We start from the raw sequence: 7,313 nt of genomic DNA, 5'->3' as shown, positions 1-7,313 counted from the left end.
GTATTGTGTGAGAAAAGCAAAATGCATTAAAAGGTGTATAATATGATCCCATTTTGTGTGTGTGTGTGAGAGAGAGAGAGAGAGAGAGACAGAGAAAGAGAGAGATGGACAGAGAGAGACAGAGAGAGATCCAGTACAATGTGGAGGCACACATACTGGTGGCCAGTGGGCTTTGGGGTGAGTGGGGTGGAGAGGAGAGAGAGGGGAAGAGGTAAAAAAAAACAAAACAAAAAAACAGGAAAAAGAGGGGGAAGACCATACTTAAAAAATGGTTATAATTGTCGTATTTATTAATTTATGTAAAAAATGTATAAACAATGTTTTTAAATTCAGCCCTCGAAACTACTACTTTAATTAATGAGGATATTCACAAAACAGGCTACTTCTATTAGAAAGTATTCAGCCTCCATCTATTTTACTGTCTTCCTCTGAGGAGCAGAGCTCAGAAAAAGGAATTCAGTTAATTAAGAATCTGAGCCACTAATATTTGGCTAGTTTTCCTTCTAAAGTCCTGGCATTTTTATCTCCTAGCTCTGCTGGGCTGGAACTGTTAGAGGACGTGGTCTTGGAAAACATGAAGATGATCTGAACCTCCCACCCCCATCCTTTTAATGTATATTCAACCATGAAATAAACTAAAATTACACTAAACTGAAAATTTCTGGTTTCTAATTCTTCCATAATGACAACATCGATGCTTTCTAGTAAACAACATATTCACTTCTTTCCTCTGCTCCTTTTTTTTTTTTTTTTTTATCATTCTTCAGGTAGTCCTGCTTTACTAATTGCACATGTTTGGTTAATTAATTAGTATTCTCCTTCCAGGTTCAAGTCTTCCCTGTTTATCCATCTGCTCAAATTTCCCTAACCCCAAAATGGGAGATACCAGCCTTGAAACAAAGGTCAAGTCTCAAATATATTCATTATTGGAAATAAGAAATTTCTAATATATGAGTACAAAAAATTGCTGTTTTCTGTCTACAGTGTTAGTAAAGAAGGTTCTGTTTTCTCTTGGATGTTCCTTTTTCCCCTGGCCTTCTGTTGCTGTCCTAGTTAGTGAGACTAAAAAAAAAAAATGAGTTCAAAGTCATGCAAACCTAGCAGGAATTCCCACAAGTAGAGCGGAACAGATGTTGGGAAGAATCACTATAAAAGCAGTTGATGGAGTTAACCAAGGCTATTGAGTCGAATTTGAACGAGGTTCAGAAAGGCACAGTGGTGAAGACAATGGTCCAGGACATGGGACTTTGAAAATTCAAGACTCTTTATACCAGTAGGTAACACAGAGAAGTTTCAGGACCTTATGATTTTGTCACTTGGTGGTACCCTTCCTTGTAAATTGGGCCTAAGGGGCCATGGACATTGGCACCAAATTTGGTACTGTTGGTTCCACTAATCTGTAGCACTCAATACAGGACAAGACCATATCAAACGATGGCCAGCTCAGTCTACCATCTTTGAAAGACAGCCTAGAGTTAATTTATCATGATGGTAGTTGTCTCCTGGGATATCACCATTAGAGTTTAGAAATGATACATGAAATCTTTTAACATAATCTCTTAAGGTCTCCATTCTATTTCAGAGTGTTTCTATTTTCAGTCTCAAGGTCTTCCTGGGTGGGGTTAACATATTTGTCTATGTTGATCCTTTGATGGTAATTTAAAGTTAGACCTAAACCAAGAGTTTGAATCCAAGTTCATCCACTTACTAGCTGTGTGTTCTTTGGCGGTTACTCATCTTGTGAGCCCTGCTTTCCTTTTCAGTAAAATAGGGTTTCTGTGATGATTAAATGAGATAGAGTATATGAAAACTTCTAGAATAGTGTTTGGCTCAGACAAAGATATCTACCTTGAGATATCAGGTTTTAGTGGGCTTGAAAGTTACTGCCTGAATTGTGACACTATTGCCTTAGACAAGTAACAAAATGACTTCTTTCTGTAGATCTAATATTACTGGATTGTTGTCTAGATATCATTCTCCCTATCTTTTTTCTTTCTTTTTTATTTTATTTATGTATTTGAAAGAGCAGGAGCAGGGGGGTAGGGCAGAGGGAGAGGGAGGAGCAGGGAGCCCAAGACGCACCCAGGGTCATGACCTGAGCGAAGGCAGATGCCTGAGCCACCCAGGTGCCCCTTCCCTATTTTTCTTGATGGGACATGATCTTTGCCTGGTGACTTTTTGTTTTTTGGGTTTTTTCTTTCTTAAAAGTTCCAGGCCCAGTCATGTCTATACCTCTGCATTTGCAGTATCCTTTGCCCAAAATGCTCTCCCTCCAGAGTGAATTCCTTACTATACCTTTAGACCCATTGCCCAAAATATATCTCCTCCCAGAGGCTTTTAATGAACAAAGTTAATATCTCCATCCTGTGTGCTTCTCTAGCACTTAGTGCATTCTAATTATTTCCAGGTGTGTCTTTCCTTCTACAGAAGCCTCTAGCCACCTGTGGCTACTTAAGTTTAAATTAAAATTAAGTGAAAATAAAATAAAGTGTAAAATTCCATTCTTCAGTCACACTAACTACATTCTTAGTACCCAATAGCTACTTGCCTGGGCAGTGCAGAGAACATTTCCATCATTGCAGAAAATTCTATTAGATAGTGCTGTGCTAAATTGTGAACACTTCAAAGGCAGAAAAGCTTGATTTTTTAAAAGCCCTGTATGTCTACTTGTACCCAGTAGGCACTTAGTGTTTTCGAATGAGTGCCTTAAAAATCATAGACTAGCCTCCTGATTTCTTATGTCATCTTACTGCCTTCTCTAAAACATATTATTTTGTATTTTAATTAGTTTTTGTTTTTATTTTGTTTTTCCTCATTATAAAGTCAATACATGTTCATTACAGAAAATTTGGAAAAGCTCGAAGAACATAAAAATATATATTCCCACCACCCCAAAATATATCCTATTAAGATTTTGCTATAAGACTTTCTAGACTTCCATGTATAGAAAGATGGTTTTTGTTTTTACAAAATTGAGATAATGCTGTTCATAGTCTTTTGTGATCTGCTTTTTCCCCCCACTTATATAGTTGATATACCTCTGCCGCATTGCCATAAAATCTACATTATCATTTTTACTCATTTTTAATTGCCACACGGATTTCATAGTATGAGTATGCCACAGTGTAACTTAATAAACAATGATTTCACATTTGGATTATTTTATATATATAATGTACATTATATGTATAATATATAAAAATAATATAATAAATAAATATATATGTAATATAATAAATATATATTTATAATATATAAATATTTATATATTTATAATAAATATTTATATATTGTATATATTGTTATATATTTATATTATATAAATAATGTAAATATATAAATTTAAAATATATAAATTATACACACACACACACACACACACACACACACATATTTAGAGAAGGAAGAGGGGAGAATGAGAGGGAGAAGGAGAGGGAGAGAAAGAATCTTAAGCAGGCTCCGTGCCCAATGCAGAGCCTCATGTGGGTTCGATCCTACAATCCTGAGATCATGACCTGAGCCGAAATCCAGAGTCAGACCCTTAACTGACTGAGCCACCCAGGTGCCCCTCCAATATTTATTATAGATTATATATAAGTTACTATTTAAAAGAATTGCATATTTTTGAAAATTAGGTCTATCTTATCTGGACCGGTTATTTTTGAGGTCTGTTGCAAGACATGGACATAGAGTTGTATGTGAAGATGTCCCGAAGCCCTGAGCAGGGGGTGACCGTGCTCTGTGGTTTATTTCCATTCCTCTTCCTGGTGATGCCCAGCAATCTGCGAATACCTCTGGCTATAAAAAAGCCATGGGAACAAAAAGCCATAGTATGTGTCCATAAAGACTAAATAAGCTTTCTCTGTAGCATAAAGGAATTTTTTAAGAGGAAAGAATATTACTTGGTAACTACAAATATTTGTAATTGTCAGTATGCACACTATCCAAATTTTACAACTATTAGGGCCAAAGAAATAAGCCCATCTGTTTACACAGGATCTAATTAAACAGTTGTGAGAAATAATGCAAACATTATTGAAATGTGCAGGATTTGTGAATGCTTCCTCTGCAGTGGAAATGCCTGATTCAGGGCTCTCTCTGGTTTTTACAGATTATATGGATGATGGCATGTTTTTCCAAGTCATTAACTTGGGCACAGCTTTGGGGCCAAATGAGAAGCTACATCCAAACCATTCTAAGAGTCTGGGTGATTGGTGGAGCTGACAAAGGAAAGACCCTCAGTCATTCACCACTGTGGGAGCATTTGGGGAGTGTGATTTCCTATGACAACTCATGGTTCAGTGATTCCATTGTTTCATGAAGGCCTGGTTTTACTGATACTAAGAGAAAAAGGTGGGTTGTGCCCTCACATGGGTTATTCAAGGTGACACTGTCAAAGACATTTCTAATACCTTTTTTTTCCATTAAGAACTTTATTCTGTCATTTTGGGCATTAAAATTTTTTTAAATTATATTATAGAAAAATATAAACAGAAAGAAGAAAATAAACATCATCCCATCACAACTCTTTTGTTTGCAAGGGACAGAAACGAACTCAAAGCTATTTAAAGCTCAAGGTACCAAGTAATGGCTAGGTCAAGGTCAAAATGGAGCCGACTTCAAGGTGGGCTGGATTCCAGGCCGCCCACAGCATCAGGATCCTCTCTCTGAGTTCTGGACCCCATTAGTCCATCTATCCCATGTTTTCAGACTCACCCAGAATTCTATGTACCCATGTTTATAGACTGTCATCCAAGGGGAAAGAGATAGCTACCTCTTGGCTGCAGTTTGGGAAGCTTTGGGAAAGGACTCCAAGAGGCCAGAACCTGAGACAAGGCCTTTGACGTAGGTGGTTTATTTGGGAGGGGGTCCCAGCTGGGGGAGCAAGGAAAGGAAGACAGGGATGGGAGAAGGGTCAGTAAGAGAGTGCTAGTGAGTGAGTTACCACTGTGGACAATTGTAGTTTAGTCCCACTGGGGTCCCTGTGAAGTGCCATGTAGAACACAAGTGAGAATTCTCCCACCAGGCGACAAGGAAGGTAGGAGGCGATTTGTCACAGACTCTCATCCCTTACTGGCTGAAGATTGTTCCTGAGGGTGTTAATCCCCAGCTCTTCTGGGTACTCTGCACTTGAGCTGGGCAAGTTTCCATAGCACTGGAAAAATGTCTACATTTGTAAAATGGAGATAATAAGCCTTGCTTAACTCTCAAAGCCGAGGTGAAGATCAAATAATAGAATGGTGAGAGCTAAGTAAACTGCAAAATAGCATGCAGTTCTAGAACGTGAATGTCTACTATTCCACTGTACGTGGACCTGAGGCCCACAGATCTGTTCTGAATCACAGAGGTGTCCATGTCTGTGTGTCTGTTGTAGAACAAGGGTGTTTCTTGAAGAGGACCTTGACCGAGAAGGTCACTTATCTAAGGACAGGGCCACTGACGGACCTCGAAAGAGGAAAGGATCCCATGAACCAGATGTGGTGATTTGCTAGCTGTATCCCCCACAATTTGTTCTCTTCTTCTTCCACAGTAATTGAGTTGAGCCGGGCACCTGGCAATCCAGTTAAAGATGGCATATCCAAATATTCCTTTTAGCTCAGTGAGCCCTTGTCACTAAGTTCTGGCCAATGGGGTATGAGCAAATGCTGTGTACCCTCAGGGTCTTGCCTTAAAAGCCTTGAGCATATACCCTCGTTCCTGTTGGCTGAGAGAGGATGAGAGCTGCATTCACCACTTTGGACCCACAAGTAAGAGCCACGTGTTAAGACTGGCTGGGCTGCCTACCAGGTCTTAGCACGACATAAAACACAAATACGTTTACCTAGTTTAAGCTGCTGTCCTTTGGGGTTTCTTTGTTACAGAAACTTGGACTTAACCTACCTAACACACTGCATGTTCCATACAATGTGAAACTGAGCCTGCCCCAGGTGGGCAGCAAGAGTCTTCTGTCAAACTGGGGCAGTGTCCTTGCAACAGACTGCAGGATTACCTGCCACTCTGGTTGATTGGAAGAACAATGGGCCATTTTTCTTGAACCCCATTTTCTGGCCTGCCAAGGTCACCTACAAGAGGCAAGCAGCACGTGTATCCAATTGAGGGCAGAGCTGAGTCACCGCCACTACCCCAGTATTCTGTGCTGCTGTTGAGCTGGCTCCCATGCATTAGCTGTGCCCCACTCATTAGGAGAATAGGTCTTTGCATGCCTGCTAGGGTCAGGACACTGAGTTTGGTAGCTCGTATCCACAGCCTTAAGATTGGCAGATTTTTCAGACCAAGAAATAGTCTCAGCAGTTGAGTGAGTTACGTGAGGCCGTACAGAGCCTAGGTGTCGAAGCAGACTGGTGTCCATCTACAGCCTGTGCTTCTGCCACCGCAGGCTCTGTCTTCAAATAAACTGCTTACGTAAAGCTGGCATCTGCCTACTGAGATGAGAATCCTAGCACTTGGAAGGTCCCCCCCCCCAAAACCATTCATTAAATGCTGCCCACCTTCTAGGCTTCTATCCTTTGAGGGGATTTTTAATCTCTGTAAGCAAGTGTGACCACGCACGTATAAGCATGTGTACTGGATACTTCTGAGACTGAGGAAAGCTATGGAATCATCCACACTGTTATGAGTTCAATTGTGTCCTCCCCCAAAATATTTTGTAGTCCTAAGTCCCAGGACCTCAGAAGGTGACCTTATTGGGAGGTAAGTGTTTATAGAGGTAATCAAGTTAAAATGAGGTCATTAGGGTAGGTCCTAATTTAGTATGACTGGTATCCTTATGAAAAGGGAAAATTCCAACATGGAGACAGACACACCTAGGGGGAAGATCTTGTGAAGGGATATAGAGAAGCCGGTCATCGAGGGAGGCTTGGAACAGATTCCTCCCTCACAGCCCTCAAAAAAACCAATCCTGCCAAGTGATACCTCGATCTCAAGTTTCTAGCCTCCAGAACTGGGGGACGATGAATTTCTGTGGTTGACGCCTCCCAGTCTGTGGTCCTGGCAAACTGATACACAACTACACATCGGTACCTACACCTTGAGTTTTACACACAAATTCTAGGAATTCATAGTTCACTCCAGAAAATCCATGGACCCCTGGATTTTGAAGGACCCCTGCAAAGAGCTTTGAAGGACCCCTGCAAAGCTCTATTTCCTGAGAACATTCCAATGTCCATAACCATGACAATAGTAACAAAAACAAAGGACAACTGTTTTAAAGCACCGTTCTAAGGGCTTTCCACATATGCAATCATTTAATTTTTCCAGTAACCCCAGCAGGCACAAGAAGCAAATAGAGATTTTGGTACCTGGAAGTGGGATGC

This window comes from Ursus maritimus, unplaced genomic scaffold (assembly GCF_017311325.1).
Source record: "Ursus maritimus isolate PB19 unplaced genomic scaffold, ASM1731132v1 scaffold_23, whole genome shotgun sequence".
Lineage (NCBI taxonomy): Eukaryota > Metazoa > Chordata > Mammalia > Carnivora > Ursidae > Ursus > Ursus maritimus.
This window is presented reverse-complemented; position numbering follows the sequence as displayed.